The sequence below is a fragment of the Rana temporaria genome, chromosome 9 (genome assembly GCF_905171775.1).
Source record: "Rana temporaria chromosome 9, aRanTem1.1, whole genome shotgun sequence".
Classification (NCBI taxonomy): Eukaryota; Metazoa; Chordata; class Amphibia; order Anura; family Ranidae; genus Rana; species Rana temporaria.
Genome location: NC_053497.1, coordinates 14,280,828 through 14,299,674, shown reverse-complemented (window position 1 = coordinate 14,299,674; position 18,847 = coordinate 14,280,828).

The following is an 18,847-nucleotide window of genomic DNA, read 5'->3' as shown; positions in this document are numbered from 1 at the left end:
TACACCCCTAAGTGAAAGTGTCCAAATTGGGCCCAAAGTGTCAATATTTTGTGTGGCCACCATGATTTTCCAGCACGGCCTTAACCCTCTTGGGCATGGAGGTCACCAGAGCTTCACAGGTTGCCACTGGAGTCCTCTTCCCCTCCTCCATGATGACATCACGGAGCTGGTGGATGTTGGAGACCTTGCGCTCCTCCACCTTCCATTTGAGGATGCCCCACAGATGCTCAATAGGGTTTAGGTCTGGAGACATGCTTGGCCAGTCCATCACCTTAACCTTAGCTTCTTTAGCAAAGCAATGGTCGTCTTGGAGGTGTGTTTGGGGTCGTTATCATGTTGGAATACTCCCCTGCGGTCCAGTCTCTGAAGGGAGGGGATCACGCTCTGCTTCAGTATGTCACAGTACATGTTGGCATTCATGGTTCCCTCAATGATCTGTAGCTCCCCAGTGCCGGCAGCACTCATGCAACCCCAGACCATGACACTCCCACCACCATGCTTGACTGTAGGCAAGACACATTTGTCTTTGTCCTCCTCTCCTGGTTGCCGCCACACACGCCTGACACCATCTGACACCAAATACGTTTATCTTGGTCTCATCAGACCACAGGACACGGTTCCAGTAATCCATGTCCTTAGTCTGCTTGTCTTCAGCAAACTGATTGCGGGCTTTCTTTTGCATCATCTTTAGAAGAGGCTTCCTTCTGAGACAACAGCCATGCAGACCAATTTGATGCAGTGTGCGGCGTATGGTCTGAGCACTGACAGGCTGACCCCCCCACCCCTTTAACTTCTGTAGCAATGCTGGCAGCACTCATACGTCTATTTCCCAAAGACAACCTCTGGATATGACGCTGAGCACGTGCACTCAACTTCTTTGGTCGACCATGGTGAGGCCTATTCTGAGTGGATCCTGTTCTGTTATACCGCTGTATGGTCTTCTTGGCCACCGTGCTGCAGCTCAGTTTCAGGGTCTTGGCAATCTTCTTATAGCCTCGGCCATCTTTATGTAGAGCAACAATTCTTTTTTTCAGATCCTCAGAGAGTTCTTTGCCATGAGGTGCCATGTTGAACTTCCAGTGACCAGTATGAGAGAGTGAGAGCGATAACACCAAATTTATCACACCTGCTCCCCATTCACACCTGAGGCCCCATACACACCATAGAATCTATCCGCAGACAAATCCCATCAAATGGGTTTGAGCGGATAGATTCTATGGTGTGTACACTCCGGCGGATATTTATCCGCGGATAAATCTCCCCTGGGATGGATTTCCAGCAGATGGATATTCGCTGACATGCAGAACAAATCCATCTGCTGGAATCCATCCCAACGGATGGATCCGCTCGTCTGTACAGACTCACCGGATCCATCCGTCCAAAGGGATTCCCCGCACGCGTCGTAATGATTTGACGCATGCGTGGAATTCCTTATATGACAGCGTCGCGCCCGTCGCCGCATCATAATCGCGGCGACGGCGCGACACGTCATCGCCAGAGGATTTCGGCGCGGATTTCAATGCGATGGTGTGTACACGCCATCGCATAGAAATCTGCTGAAATCCTCGAGAGGATTTATCCGCGGATACGGTCCGCTGGACCGTATCCGCGGATAAATCCTCTCGTGTGTATGGGGCCTTAGACCTTGTAACACGGAGTCACATGACACCGGGGAGGGAAAATGGCTAATTTGGCCCAATTCGGAAATTTTCACTTAGGGGTGTACTCACTTTTCTTGCCAGCGGTTTAGACATTAATGGCTGTGTGTTGAGTTATTTTGAGGGGACAGCAAATGTACACTGTTATACAAGCTGTACACTCACTACACAACATTGTAGCAAAGTGTAATTTCTTCAGTGTTGTCACATGAAAAGATAAAAAAAAATATTTACAAAATTGTGAGGGGTGTACTGACTTTTGTGAGATACTGTATAGTTTTGTTATACCTTTATGTGGAGATCAACCCAAAATAGACCAGCTGATTTGCCCCAGGTTCTTTTCCCAAGTTAGTGTAGCACCAGCCAGGCACAGTCTAGGGCAGTGATGGCGAACCTTGGCACCCCAGATGTTTTGGAACTACATTTCCCATGAGGTTCATGCACACTGCAGTGTAGTTGAGCATCATGGGAAATGTAGTTCCAAAACATCTGGGGTGCCGAGGTTTCACCATCACTGGTCTAGGGGTTTGCCTTTTATTAGATTTATTGTTGAACAAACTTGGATGGGGAGCAGGGAGCAGTGGGATACTCCACTAACACTGTACAATGATAAGAGGACACTCTCCGCACTGTCAAAAGCTTCTTAGCACAGTCCATCTAGTAGGGAACGGACAGCACTAGGACACTATAATGATTGACCCAGTCCACGCAAGCACTGGCACATAAGGGATAGTAAGAACAAACAGTCACCAGGATCCAAGACTCAGGTTTCTACTCATATTGTCCCTGGATACTTGGATGCCTCCTTACAATATCAGCCAGGCATTCACCAGTGAACTCTTCAGACCAGACTGCCAGTGAGACCCATTTGCTAGCTGCAGATGCTCGCAGGAAAGTATGCCCCCCCCCCCCCCAGCTCTGCATTAGCTGGGCCCTTGATGACCTGTAAGAGCTTCAGCTGAAATTTCCAAAAGAGAAGCAGCAGCCCTTCAGGCTGGGAACTTTTCCCCCTAGCCAAGAACAGGCCAGTTCCAGACCCTGGGATATTTATGTACCACCCAGCCACCTACTGGGCATCTTTCCCCCCAGTGATTGGCTGAGACAACATAAATATTCAGATTGCTGGTTTGCCTTTCCAGCCCACTACATTCAAGAATCCTCCAGAAGGCAAGGGGAAACAATCAAACTCGCAACCAGTGAAGCCCAGAACAGCCCAAAGCAATCACACACTGCTCCACAGATTACAGAGCAGCTAAAAGAACTAACCTAGCAACCTATCTAGAAGGGTGCTACTTTTACTTAAGGTCCATTTTATTTTTTATCCTCTTGGTTTTATATAGAACACAATTTAAAATGTTGACATAATGTCATTTCTTAAGAAAACAAACTACGGGCAATTACATTTTCCTTAAGTTAGGACAATGTCCTGGTCCAGGTCACAGCACCCATCTGTTTTCTAATTGTAAATATGCTTTGTGCAATTTTTATTTGATCAGACATCACATTGAACAAACTAGCAAAGCAATGTCAAACAGTTTGCAATATTGCAGCCAGCTTTGGATAATTACAGTGCAGAAAAAAAAACAATGAAAGATAATTAGTCAGTCTAAATTCAGCCACTGGGGACTAAAATGCGAAGGAACATTCTGAAGAACAATATGACATTAAAAAAATGCCAACTTCAACTTAAAAATGTCACTTTCGATGAACAGCACTTGTTTTTATTTTTCAGCTAAGTCATAATTAAAATAAATGAGAAAAAGCTCTTACCTAAGTGGAGAATGGGAGTCGCCAACACATAATCCAATTGGCTCCTTTATTATTATCTAGGACATGAAGGGACAATACCATTTTTTATGGTAGCAGAACGTCCTGACAGCTACACACAATGCGAGAGCTAAATTAATGTCAAATTTTGCCCTATGTTACATTATATGGCTAAAAGTCTGTGTAGACCCGACCATCACAGCTAGACATCCCTGACCATGACAGTTGGACATCTCATTCCAAAACCTTGCCTATTAATGTAGAGTTGGCCTCCTGTTTGTGGCTATAACCACCTTAACTTTTCTGGGTAGACATGTGCAATTTTTTTCGTTACGAATACGTTTTCTGTCAATTTTCGTTATTTTAGTTGATTCGTTAACATACGAATGAACAAACGGTTTAGTGCAATTAATAACGAATAACGATATTTTCAAAATAACGAATATGGAAAACAACGAAGATACGAAAGAAGAAAGAAACGAAAACATAGAAACAACGAAAATACCGAACCCAAAAAAAAAAAATTATTACGAAAAACAAAATGAACGAAAATGCAAACTTACTAATATTCGAAGACCGAAAAGAAAACAACCGAAATGCCGAACAAAGAGTAAAAAACGAAAATCAAAACCAACGAAAAATAAATTACGAATCTTCGGAAAACGGAAATGAAAACAACGAAATTCCGAAATAATGTGTTAGATGCAGGGGGGCAGGGGGAAGAAGAGGTGACAGAGATAGAACAGAGAGGACATATGCCTCTAACACGTGTCATGCGATGTGTCAAAACCTCTCCCTTCTCCAGGCGTTCTCTTGGTTCCAAAATATTCAGACATAGGTTTGTTTCATTGTACGATGTTTTATTCTTCCAACGATATGACAGCAAACAGATTAATGCTTATGTTGTTACGTTGTTACAGACATCATGGCAGGGTGGCAATTCAAAAACAGGAATTAGATGTTACATCTTTGGGTTCCAACTCCCATCTCATCTGCAGAGTCCGATGACCCCGAGACCCCCGTGGGTCGGGTGACCCTGAGGATTCCTCCCTACTACCACTACCCATGTGTTCTTATATACTGATTTAAAAGCCAAACTTAGGATAAATACATATATAGCTTAGCTCCAAGGATGGTGGCAAGCTTCTGTCACAAATGCATACACCCATTTGTGTGTATTTAAGTTACATCTCCACCCACCTTCTTGACATATGACTTTCAAGAATAGATGTGGCCTAACCTACACCAGTTGTTCTGTCCTATAACTAACCTTGTTTGCCCTCAAAGCTACCATGTCTTAAGAATTGATTCAGATACATTTATTACATAAAAATATTAATGAATTTAAAATCTAACAATGTAAATTAGCTTTCGTTAGTACTGAAATATTTCTGGACATTGACCAATAGCCACTGAGCGCTGTCCCTTTCCTCTGAAGAGGTTTTTTCCTTCCCCCAATGAGCTTCTTTCTCATTACCTCCTGGCTCCTTGTGTCTTTTTCTGTGTTAGACTGCAGTGCATCTAATTTCTAGATTTGTATTTGTAATATCTGACATATTTTAGTTTTCTTCTACATCAGACTTCATTCTAGACAGGGTGTGTGTGCTAACTAAGACAGTCAAGTCAATCACAGTAAAGTACGAATTACAAAATTACGACGAGTAGTGTGTCGAATAAACGTAAAATGTATTCTAACAGAATTACGAATGCAATAAAATCTACAAAAGTACGTTTTTACAATCAAAGGAAATTAGACACGAAAATACGAAAATTAAACTAACGTAAAAACGAAGGAACGAATAAAATCATTTTAAAAATACGAACGCGGCAGAATACAAAATATAACGAAAATACGAATCTCGATTCAACGAAAAATAAACTAACAGAAAAAAACGGAAACGGAAAAAAAAGTGTTACGAAAATACTAAAGAGTACGAATACAATAACTAACGTCTTACGAAATTACGACTCGTTACGAATCACGATAAACGAACAGAAACGAAACAGAAATAAACGATTTTTTTTGCTGTGCACATGTCTACTTCTGGGATGGCTTTGTACAAGATTTTCGGAGGGTATCTCTGGGAATTTGTTCCCATTTAGCCTAAACGGAATTTGTGAGGTCATGAACTCATATTGGCCAAGGACACCTGGCTCACTATACCAGTAAAAATATGACTGTTGAACATCTCATTCCAAAAACATGGCCATTCATTTGGAGTTGGCCACCTGTTTGCAGCTATAACAGCCTCCACTCTTCTAGGAAGGTTTTCCACAAGATTTTCTAGTGTGTCTCTTGGAATTTGTGCCAATTCAGCCTTAACAGAATTTGTAAAGGTCATGAACTCATGTAGGTCAAGGAGACCTGGCTCACAATAAGACTGTTGGACATTCCATTCCAAAACCATGGCCATAAATAAGAAGTTGGCCTCACATTTGTAGCTATACCAGACCCCACTCATGTGAGAAGTCTTTACACAAGATTTTGGAGTGTGTCTTTGGGAAAGTGTGCCCATTCAGCCTAAAGAGCATTTGTGTTGGTCAAAACCGTTTCTCACAATAAGACTGTTGGACACTCCTTTCCAAAACCATGGCCATTACTTTGGAGTTGGCCACCTGTGTACCATTATAACCACTTCAACCTTTCTGGGAAGGCTTTGCACAAGTTTTTGGAAGGCCTCTCTGGGAATTTGTGCCCGTTCAGCATAAACAGAGTTTGTCAGGTCAGAAACTCATGTTGGTCAAGGAGACCTGGTTCACAATTAGAATGTTGGATGTCCCCTTCCAAAACCATGGCCATTACTTTGGAGTTATCCTCCTGTTTGCAGCTCTAACCACCTCCTACTCTTCTGGGAAGGCTTTGCACAAGATTTTGGAGGGTATCTTTTGGAATTTGTGCCCATTCAGCCAGAAGAGCATTTGTGAGGTCAGGAAGTGATGTTGGTCAAGGAGACCTGGCTCACAATAAGACTGTTGGACATTCTATTCCAAAACCATGGCCATGAATAAGAAGTTGGCCTCCCATTTGCAGCTATACCAGACACCACTCTTGTGAGAAGTCTTTACACAAGATTCTGGAGTGCGTCTTTGGGAAAGTGTGCCCATTCAGCCTAAAGAGCATTTGTGTTGGTCAAGACCGTTTCTCACAATAAGACTGTTGGACACCGCTTTCCAAACCCATGGCCATTACTTTGGAGTTGGCCACCTGTGTGCCACTATAACCACTTCAACTTTTCTGGGAAGGCTTGGCACAAGTTTTTGGAAGGCGTCTCTGGGAATTTGTGCCCATTCAGCATAAACAGAGTTTGTCAGGTTAGAAACTCATGTTGGTCAAGGAGACCTGGTTCACAATTAGAATGTTGGATGTCCCCTTCCAAAACCATGGCCATTACTTTGGAGTTAGCCTCCTGTTTGCAGCTCTAACCACCTTCTACTCTTCTGGGAAGGCTTTGTACAAGATTTTGGAGGGTATCTTTTGGAATTTGTGCCCATTCAGTCAGAAGAGCATTTGTGAGGTCAGGAAGTGATGTTGGTCAAGGAGACCTGGCTCACAATAAGACTGTTGGACATCCCTCATCCAAACCATGCCCATTATTTTGGAGCTGACCTCCACATTCTTATTTGGGAAGCTGAACATGAGACATATTCTCCAATAATAATACTTTCAAGCATTGGAAAGGTGATTATTTGTGACATGGTTTCAAGTTGATAAAGAGGAACAATTACTGCCTGATATACAAAAGACACATGTATCTACCAAACAAATATATATTAAAAAAATCTTTAAATAGATAAAAAAAAAAAAAAAAAAAAAAAGATCAAGGCACAAAATACATGGGGGCAGATCCACATAGAAATAGATGGCGCAGCGTATGTGAGATACGCTACGCCGCTGTAACTTACTTTTGGCCAGTTCGAATCCCCAAAGAATTTGCGCCGAAAGTTACGGCGGCGTAGTCTATCTCTGGCGGCGGAATTCAAATCGGCGATTAGGGGGCGTGTTTCATTTAAATGAAGCACGTCCCGCGCCGAATGAACTGCGCATGCTCCGTTTCAAAATTTCCCGCCGTGCATTGCGCTAAATGACGTCGCAACGACGTCATTTTTTTTAACTTAGACGTGAATTACGTCCATCCCGATTCACGGACGACTTACGCAAAAAAAAATAAAAAATTCAAATTAAACGCGGGAACGACGGCCATACTTAGCATGGCAAATCTAACTATACGCCGCAAAACACCAGCTTTAACTATACACTGGAAAAAGCCGACTAGAGACGACGTAAAAGAATGCGACGGCCGCGCGTACGCTGGTGGATCGTCGGAAATAGCTAATTTGCATACCGGACGCGGAAACGACGCAAACTCCACCCAGCGGACGCCGAAGTATTGCATCTACGATCCAAAGGCGTACAAAGCCATACGCCTGTCAGATCTAACCCAGATGCCGTTGTATCTTGGTTTGAGGCGTATCAGTAGATACGCCGGCGTACTCGCTCTGTGGATCTGGCCCCTGGGTTTTTTGGAAAATAAAATCTCAGGGAACTTTAGATATAGAGGAATTTTTAGGCCTTGCACATGCTGGTTCTTCCAGGTGTAACCCATAAATTCGATAAGTTTCACATGTCGCAATATAAAATCTTTTAGGAAACAAAAAAAAAGCCATCGGCAAAATACAAACCAAGAAAATAATTTCTTTATTGCACTTGGAAAGGAAAATGAGGTTTATCTGAATTAAATCAATCACTTGTAATCCAACATGGAGCTATCAAGCTGCAAGGCAAAAGCGGATCGAAATTCAGTTTTCTTTTACAAATGATACACAGCGCAGCAATTTACAAGCACTTAGAACTTTTTTGAAAAATCATACCTCTTTTCATCTAATTGTGCTCATAAATATGTACACTAAAAATACCCGTACAATGTACGAAACAGACAGCGTGCATACAGGTAAATGTTATTTATTACAGGTATTTATATTGCGCCAGCAATTTAGGCAGCTTTTTACATATTACACATTCACATCAGTCCCTGCCCTCAAGGAGCTTTCAATCTAAGGTCCCAATCTTGCATGCATACATACAGTACCGGGACAGTGCCCATTAATGCAGCCTGTTCAGTGCCCAGCAATGCAGCCTGTTCAGTGCCCAGCAATGCAGCCTGTTCAGTTCCCAGCAATGCAGCCTGTTCCGTGCCCATCAATGCAGCCTGTTCCGTGCCCATCAATGCAGCCTGTTCCGTGCCCATCAGCGCTGCCTGTTCCGTGCCCATCAGCGCAGCCTGTTCCGTGCCCATCAGCGCAGCCTGTTCCGTGCCCATCAGCGCAGCCTGTTCAGTGCCCATCAGCGCAGCCTGTTCAGTACCCAGAGCTGCTGAAGTTTAGTTAAATGTGATGGTGACCATTTGTGGACTGCAGTCTTCAAGTCATGCCACATATTTTCAATGGGGTTTAAGTCTGGGCTCTGACTAAGCTATGCAAGGACATTCACCTTTTTCTCCTCCAACCACTGTGTGGTAATTTTTGTCATGTTGGAAGGTCAACCTTCTTCCCATTGACAACTTTCTGGCAGAGAGCAGCACATTTTCCTGAAGAATTTGATGGTATTTTGCCCCATCCAATTTTCTTCTATTGTGTTCCAGTCCCTGCTGCAGAGCAACACCCCCAAAACAGGATATTACCACCTCCCATAACAGGATATTACCACCCCCCATAACAGGATATTACCACCCCCATAACAGGATATTACCACCCCCCATAACAGGATATTACCACCCCCCATAACAGGATATTACCACCCCCATAACTGGATATTACCACCCCCCATAACAGGATATTACCACCTCCATGCTTTACTGTAGGAATGGTGGGCCAGATTCACAGCCAGGCGGCGCAGCGTAACGTAACCGATTTAGGTTACACCGCCGCAAATTTTCTGGCTAAGTGCCCGATCCACAAAGCACTTACCTGGAAATTTGCGGCGGTGTATCCTAAATCCGTCCGGCGCAAGGCGGGCCAATTCAAATGGGGCGGCTACCATTTAAATTAGGTGCGTTCCAGCGCCGGACGTACTGCGCATGCTCCCGACGCAAATTTCCCGACGTGCTTTGCGCGAAAATTACGACGCGCCGACGTTTTGTGAATCGCGACGTGAAAAAAAGACTTGCGCCGGGAAATTTTGAAAAAAAATAAAAAATCAAAAGCGACGCGTGAAAGACGGGTATACTTTTACATGTGTACTAAGTTTACATTTTGTAAAAGGTGCCCTATCTTTGCGACGGCAAACTAACACTTGCGGCGACGTAACGTCGGGAAAAAGTTTTGTGGATCGCCGTAACTGCTAATTTGCATACCCGACGCTGGTTTACGACGCAAAATTCCCCCAGCGGCGGCCGCGGTACTGCATCCTAAGATCCGACAGTGTAAAACTATTACACCTGCCGGATCTTAGGAATATCTAAGCGTAACTGATTCTATGAATCAGGCGCATAGATAGAAACAGGGATACGACGGCGTATCAGGAGAAACGCCGTCGTATCCCTTTTGTGAATCTGGCCCGGTGTTCTTTGGATGGATTTCCATCAGACATATTATTTGGTGTTGAGGCCAAAAAATTAAAATGTTAGTCTCATCTGACCATAGCACCTTTTTTCATGTGGCGCTTCAAGGTGCGGTTTGGCAAAGGTCAGTCATGACTGCATAGGGCCTTTCTTGAGGAGTGACTTTTATCTTGCATACCCCCCACACAAGTCACATTTGTGGGCAATTTGTGATATTGCTGTCACATGCACACAATGACCACTCTTTGTCATCAATTCCTTCAACTGCTTCAGAGTTGCTGTAGAGACCTTTTGGTAGCCTCTCTGACCAGTTTCCTTCTGGCTCTTTCATCAAGTTTGGAGCGACGTCCTGATCCAGGGAGGGTCTGTGTTGTCCCCAAATACCTTCCACTTCTTCATAACAGACTTCACTGTGCTTCTAGGCATTGATAAAGCCTTTGAATTTTTTTTTTGTATCCATCCCCTGACTTGTACCTGTCCACAACTTTATCCCGGAGATCCCGGTGACAGTGTCTTGCCACCCATAGATGATTGTATTGCTTCAGTTGCACTACCAGGGACCGAAATGCTCCAGGAAAGCTCTCTCCATGCTGAGCTAATCAAAATAGCTACAGCTCATCACAGTTGAATGGAAAATGACTTTGTGTGCCATGGAGGAGGTGATTAGCTACACCTGATTGAGTGTACAAGTCATTTTTAGGAAGGGGGGTGATCCTTTTTCCAACTCAGTGATTCTGTTTTTGAAATTTTAAAAAAAAATTTCCTGACATGTTGGGTATTATAAGTTGCAATGTATCGGTCTTTATTTCAGACTGCAAAGCAACAAAATGCGATTACTTTAACCCCTTAACGCCCGCCGCACGACTATATACATCCGCAAAATGGCACGGACAGGCAGATGGGCGTATATATACGTCCCTGCTTCTAGCGGGTGGGGGGTCCGATCAGGGCCCCCCCCACTGCGTGCGGTGGGCGGATTCCCTCGGGGAGCGATCCGGGACGACGGCGCGGCTATTCGTTTATAGCCGCTCCGTCGCGATCACTTCCCGGAGCTGAAGAACGGGGAGAGCCGTATGTAAACACAGCTTCCCCGTGCTTCACTGTGGCGGCGTATCGATCAAGTGATCCTTTTTATAAGGGAGACTCGATCGATGACGTCAGTCCTACAGCCACACCCCCCTACAGTTGTAAACACACACTAGGTGAACCCTAACTCCTACAGCGCCCCCTGTGGTTAACTCCCAAACTGCAACTGTCATTTTCACAATAAACAATGCAATTTAAATGCATTTTTTGCTGTGAAAATGACAATGGTCCCAAAAATGTGTCAAAATTGTCCGAAGTGTCCGCCATAATGTCGCAGTCACGAAAAAAATCGCTGATCGCCGCCAATAGTAGTAAAAAAATAAATAAATAATAAAAATGCAATAAAACTATCCCCTATTTTGTAAACGCTATAAATTTTGCGCAAACCAATCGATAAACACTTATTGCGATATTTTTTTACCAAAAATGGGTAGAAGAATACGTATCGGCCTAAACTGAGGAAAAAAAAAATGTTATATATGTTTTTGGGGGATATTTATTATAGAAAAAATTAAAAAATATAGAATTTTTTTCAAAATTATCGCTCTATTTTTGTTTATAGCGCAAAAACTAAAAACCGTAGAGGTGATCAAATACCACCAAAAGAAAGCTCTATTTGTGGGGAAAAAAGGACGCCAATTTTGTTTGGGAGCCACGTCGCACAACTGTCAGTTAAAACGACGCAGTGCCGAATCGCAAAAAGTGCTCTGGTCTTTGACCAGCAATATGTTCCGGGGGTTAAGTGGTTAAAGGGCGGTGATTCTATTCTATACCCGCTGTATACGTTATAATATGTCAAGAGGGGTTTCACTTCCACTCAATCCACAACCTCCTGGTAAGGTCCCACACCTCTTCTCCTTGCTTCCCTCCTCTCCAGGTAATACTAGGCCTTGATCCTGTTTTATATATCCATTTAAGCCCCGGACCAATATGCTGGCTAAAGACCCAAGGGGTTTTTACAGTTCGGGACTGCGTCGCTTTAACAGACAATTGCGCGGTCATGCGACGTGGCTCCCAAACAAAATTGGCGTCCTTTTTTCCCCACAAATAGAGATTTCTTTTGGTGGTATTTGATCACCTCTGCGGTTTTTATTTTTTGCGCTATAAACAAAAATAGAGCGACAATTTTGAAAAAAATTCAATATTTTTTACTTTTTGCTGTAATAAATATCCCCCAAAAACATATATAAAACATTTTTTTCCTCAGTTTAGGCCGATACGTATTCTTCTACCTATTTTTGGTAAAAAAAAAATCGCAATAATCGTTTATCGGTTGGTTTGCGCAAAATTTATAGCGTTTACAAAATAGGGGATAGTTTTTTTTTTTTTTTTTTACTAGTAATGGCGGCGATCAGCGATTTTTTTCGTGACTGCGACATTATGGCAGACACTTCGGACAAATTTGACACATTTTTGGGACCATTGTCATTTTCACAGCAAAAAATGCATTTAAATTGCATTGTTTATTGTGAAAATGACAGTTGCAGTTTGGGAGTTAACCACAGGGGGCGCTGTAGGAGTTAGGGTTCACCTAGTGTGTGTTTACAACTGTAGGGGGGTGTGGCTGTAGGTCTGACGTCATCGATCGAGTCTCCCTAATAAAAGGGATGACTCGATCGATGCAGCCGCCACAGTGAAGCACGGGGAAGCCGTATTTACACACGGCTCTCCCCGTTCTTCAGCTCCGGGGAGTGATCGCGACGGAGCGGCTATAAACAAATAGCCGCGCCGTCGTCCCGGATCGCTCCCCGAGCGGACCCGACCTCCGCATGTACCGGGGGGAGTCCCGATCGGACCCCCCACCCACGTCTAGGCAGGCACGTACAGGTACGTTGATGTGCCTGTCCGTGCCATTCTGCCGACGTAAATGTACATGAGGAGGTCGGGAAGTGGATATATATAAATATCAAGCTGCTTTTGTATTCATCAATAGGTACTTTTGTTCCTCTGATGAAAAAAGCGGTGTTTGTTCTCCTATATTTTGTGGCTACTGATCAGTATTCACAAAATATAGGAGAACAAACACCGCTTTTTTCTTCATAGGAACAAAAGTACCTATTGATGAATACAAAAGCAGTTTCATATTATTATTATTATTATACAGGATTTATACAGCGCCAACAGTTTGCACAACATTTCACAATATAAAGGGATACAGTGCAATTACAATACATTTCAATACAAAAGGAATAGGAGAGCCCTGCTCATGGAGCTTACACTGGGTGGGGATCTACCTGAACAACATAAAAGAAAATCAAAGATCACCAGGGTTCGGCCCTTATTTATTTATTTTTAACTACAAAGGCCTAACTACAGTGCCTTGAAAAAGTATTCATACCCCTTGACATTTTCCATATTTTGTCATGTTGCAACCAAAAACGTAAATGTATTTTATTGGGATTTTATGTGATGGACCAATGCAAAGTGGCACATAATTGTGAAGTGGAAGGAAAATAATAAATGATTTTCAATTTGTTTTTACAAATAAATACGTGAAAAGTGTGTGTGGGGGGGGGGGGGGCATTTGTATGGCGCCCCCCGGAGTCAATACTTTGTAGAACCGCCTTTCTCTGCAATTATAGCTGCAAGTCTTTTTGGGGATGTCTCTACCAGCTTTGTACATCTAGAGAGGGACATTTCTCCCCATTCTTCTTTGTAAAATATCTCAAGTTCTGTCAGATTGGATGGAGAGCGTCTGAACAGCAATTTTCACGTCTTGACACAGATTCTCAATGTGATTTAGGTCTGGACTGTGACTGGGCCATTCTAACACATGAATATGCTTTGATCTAAACCAGGGATATGCAATTAGCGGACCTCCAGCTGTTGCAAAACTACAAGTTCCATCATGCCTCTGCCTCTGGGTGTCATGCTTGTGGCTGTCAGAGTCTTGCTATGCCTCATGGGACTTGTAGTTCAGCAACAGCTGGAGGTCCGCTAATTGCATATCCCTGATCTAAACCATTCCATTGTAGCTCTGGCTGTATGTTTAGGGTCGTTGTCCTGCTGGAAGGTGAACCTCCTCCCCAGTTTTCTTATAAGATTGTCCTGTATTTGGCTCCATCCATCTTCCCATCAAATCCCTGTCCCTACAGAAGAAAAGCATCCCCACCACATGATGATGTTCAGGGTGATGTGCAGTGTTAGTTTTCCACCATACACAGCGTTTTGCTTTTAGGCCAAAATTATTTGTTTTGGAGCACCTTTTTCCACGTTTGTTGTTCTGCCTTCACGATTCTGTTTGTTCACTAAGGTTCTCTAACCAATCTCTGAGGGTTTCCCAGAACAGCAGTATTTATATTGAGAGTAAATTACACACAGGTGGACTCTATTTACCAAATTAATTTGTAAAAAAAATGTTGAAAACCATTTATAATTTTCCTTCCACTTCACAATCATGTGTCACTTTGTGTTGGTCTATCACATAAAATCCCCAATAAAATACATTTACGTTTTTGGTTGTAACATGACAAAATGTGGAAAATTTCAAGGGGTATGAATACTTTTTCAAGGCACTGTAAATCATAAGAAAAACTTAGGGCAGTTGACAGTGTCAGTGTTTTTTTTTTGTATTATATTTTTACTATTTTTTTTACAATTTTATTTATTATTTTTGTACAATATTATTCTTTATTTATTTTTTTTCTATTTTTTTCTATGAGCCCTATTGAGTATGCAAATTAGCTAGATACGCGAATTCCCGAACGTACGCGCGGCCGACGCAGTAAAGTTACGACGTTTACGTTAGGCTTTTCCTGGCATAAAGTTGCCCCTGCTATATGAGGCGCAGCCAATGTTAAGTATGGCCGTCGTTCCCGCGTCGAAATTTTAAAAAGTTATGTCGTTTGCGTAAGTCGTCCGTGAATGGGGCTGGACGTCATTTACGTTCAGGTCAAAACCAATGACGTCCTTGCGACGTCATTTGTAACAATGCACACTGGGATATTTTACAGACTGCGCACGCGCAGTTCGTTCAGTATTTTGCACGACTGCGCAATTGTCAAAGTGACGCAGTGCCGAATCGCAAAAAAGTGCTCTGGTCTTTGGCCAGCCAAATGGTTCGGGGCTTAAGTGGTTAAGAAGGGGCAAATTTTGGAAATGTTATGAAAGTCAAGCCAACAAGAGCCAACAAGATTTGGACAGTGAATGGATGCGGTCTCAAAAGAAAGGTCAGAGTACACCTAGCCCCCTGGGATGAGTGGAGGGACTCCTAGTTGTGCTATTGATCTCGATAGAAAAGTCAGAGAGGGGACATGGAAGGAGGGGGAAAAATGAAATATCATTATTCCAGTATTAATGCATTAGGTCTTTCATTTTTTTCTCCAATTGGATACCCATTTCCATGTAGACTAAATCCTTGTTCATAGAACAGTTTTTCCAGGTTCCATGCAAGGAAAAAAAAAAGGTCACCATTTTAATGAAGCAAATACCGCCTGCTCCTTCTTGGACTGAGCTTTCAGGTCTTTTCTGCAAAATCTAGATCAATTCTTTTATTTCGGCACAGAGGATGGGAAAAAAGGCACATTATAGAGGCTTTCCTTGGTTTTCAGTTTGGCACACAGCAAACCACCTTACGTATTGGGTCAAGGGCTCAGATGAATGGAACGGAGCCATTCTCCAACTCTTTTTTTTTTTTTATGTATGGTGACTCATAGCCCAACAGCCATTTGGACATTATATTCTAAAATGCGCTGTGATTTACGGAGGAAAGGAAACCTTACAAAAAAAATTATAGGAAAGTACATACACAACTATTATTTACCCCAAGGTGAAAAACACTTGTTACCATGGTAACTAAAATATGTATCCAGTACGATGAACTATATCCCTCTGTTATATGCATTATTATAGATTTTTATACACTGCATCCAAAATAATGCTCTGCTTATACAAAAAATAAAAAATGCCACTGTGTCAGCTTATAAGAACACATTAGGACAAATGAGATGCCAAAGTGAACCTGATATGGCTTCAAGGCCACTACAATGCTACGTTGCGATTACTGATCCCAGTGCAGCCTCTCGAATCCTAGGCCCAAAACTGTACATAGGGCAAAAGAAGAGGAATCTGCTGCTCCAGGGTGTGTGCAATACCTTGATTGGAACCAAGTAGGAGTGCTAGCCCCGGCCTGCCTCCATAAAAAAAACTTGAGAAAAAGAAGAAATGGCTGCCCATCCAAAGTTTCCAAAAGTGCCTTTTATTGCAGACAGTCGAAATACACCAGGTGTTAGTCACGTAGACGCGTTTCACACATCTGACCTGTGCTTAATTATGACTAAGCACAGATCAGATGTGTGAAACGCATCTACGTGACTAACGGTCAGGGGTTAACACAGTTTACGATATTCCATTCCACCAACCCACGACAGCTTATCCGACACTCCAACAACCCAGCAGACAGGACCCATTCCATTCCCCAGAAGGACGAGACACACAGCTCTGTCTCTGGTTCCAAAACAAATGAATGCTTTAATGGTAACTCAGCCTTGTTATATACAGTTACAAGCATGCTACGGTAATCACAGGGACAATGAAACTCTCCACCCAAAACATCACACAATGGGTGCTTAACGAGTCCCCCCCCCCCCCAATCCACATCCCAGACAGACATTTGGGCACCGAATCTAGAGGAGTTAAAGCGGAGTTCCAACCACAATTAGCATTTTTTAAATGTATGTCCTTTCATCCTGCGTTTTTATAATATAAATCCGGTCACTTACTATTTTACAATCCGCCGCCGATCCGCATAGATATTCAAAAAATAAAGTTTATAAAACTATGTCTACACCGTTGTCATTTTGCTTGTGGGCATTGTGAAGCCTACAAGCACTTCCTGGAAGTCTTGAATGGGGAGTGATAATTGGACAGCGCACTGCATCCTGGGAAATGATGACACACATTTCCCAGGAGCATTAGAGGGAGATGATGTCAGAATCCTAGGTGGTTTCAAAGGCAGATTTTGTAGGACCGCATAGCAACAGGCATTTCCAGATGAGTAAAAAAATGTTTTTATTTTTTTTTTTACTTTTTTAGGTCTAATGTGCACAATAATGAAAAAAAAATTTGGGGATGGAAACTCCACTTTAATGACTACAGCTGACAAGTCACATTCCACACCTATTATCAATAGCATTTTCACCCAAAACAGTGTCGTTGGCATACACAATGAAATATCTTAGGAGCAGACTAAATTAGCACAATGGACAATAGAATGCAATCACAGCTTTCATCACTACAGCCAGGTGGACTTAATTAGCATCTCAACAGTCTATGTTACACATTGAATGAGACACTCTATTGGCCTGTTGTGGTCAGAATAAACCACCTGTAATATGTCATGAATTATCATTTCTCAGTCATCCTATGCCCAAAGGGGACATAGGCTGACCCTAGACCCAAGAGTCATTAGTGAAGCTGGCACAGGAGTACCCCACATCCTTCAAAAGTATCTGGGTATCACGGCCATTCCGTTACAGTGACTAACACCTGGTGTCCCTGGTGTATTTAGACCGTCTGCAATAAAAGGCACTTTTGGAAACTTTGCATGTGCAGCCATTTTTTCTTTTTCTCACTGTACATAGGGCTTAGTCTTCCAAAATTATGCATACACCCCACCCCTTTCTGCTGTAAGCCACACCTCTAACACCAAGCTGCCAAATGCTAGAGCTTTAGCAGCTGGGGTTTTTAGCATTTCAATGACGGGGTGTAGGTGAAGAAGGGTGAAGTTTAGTCTCAACATGAGCAGGTGTTGAGACCCTAGGTGCAACCTGGGCCTAAGATCCAAGGAGCTTCCACGGGGACTTCCTGTATAAGAACTGTAATGAAAGTCTGCGTCTTGGAATGCAGCTTTATAAGTGGTAATATAAATATTAGGACAATATCTGGCCATCACATCTAAATGAGGATTTGGGATATACCATTCCAAAACCATAAACATTCATTTAGAGATGACCCACCTATGCGGCTATAATAGCATCCATTCTTCTGGGAAGGCTTTCCATAAAATATTGGAGTGCATCTGGAGGAATTTGTGCCCATTCATCAAAAAGAACATTTATGAGGTCAGATAATGATGTTGGATGAGAAGATCCTGACTCCCCCGTTGGCTTTCCAATTCATCCCAAAGGCCTTCAGTAGGGTTGAGGTCAGGGTGCTGTGTAGACCAGAGTTTTTCAACCAGGGTTTTGTAAAAATGTAGGGTTCCTCGTAGGTGTTCCCTGAGCAGTGAGCAATGATGGATTGATCTCCCACCTACACAGAACATCAATGCTAGGGGACCATTTTCCACTAAGCACAAATATAAGGGTTACTTCTACCCTGACCAGTAATGGTAGAGTATACCAACATTTTTACTGCCTTTCTTTTCTGCAGCTAATATTTACTTCAAGAATATTACTGAAAATTATTCTGTAGGTGGAGGAATACAAAATTAACTGCCCTGGGTGTACAATATGTTAGGTACTCCATATTGCTTATTATTTTATTTAAAACCACCTTCAACGCATTGATCACACTAATGTACCATAAGCTGTAGATGGAATCTTTTTCAGCAGGGTCCCCTTGAGAATCTGAAAATTATTTTAAGGGTTCATCAGGGGTAAAAAGGTTGAGAAGGGCTGGTGTATACCATTTAAGTTTTTCCACACCAAATTGGTCAAACCATGTCTTTATGGAGCTGACTTTGTGCATGAGGCACAGTCATCCTGAAACAGAAAAGGGCCTTTACCAAATTGTGACCCCAAGGTCTTATGAGCACAAGTCATACTGGAAAAGAAAAGG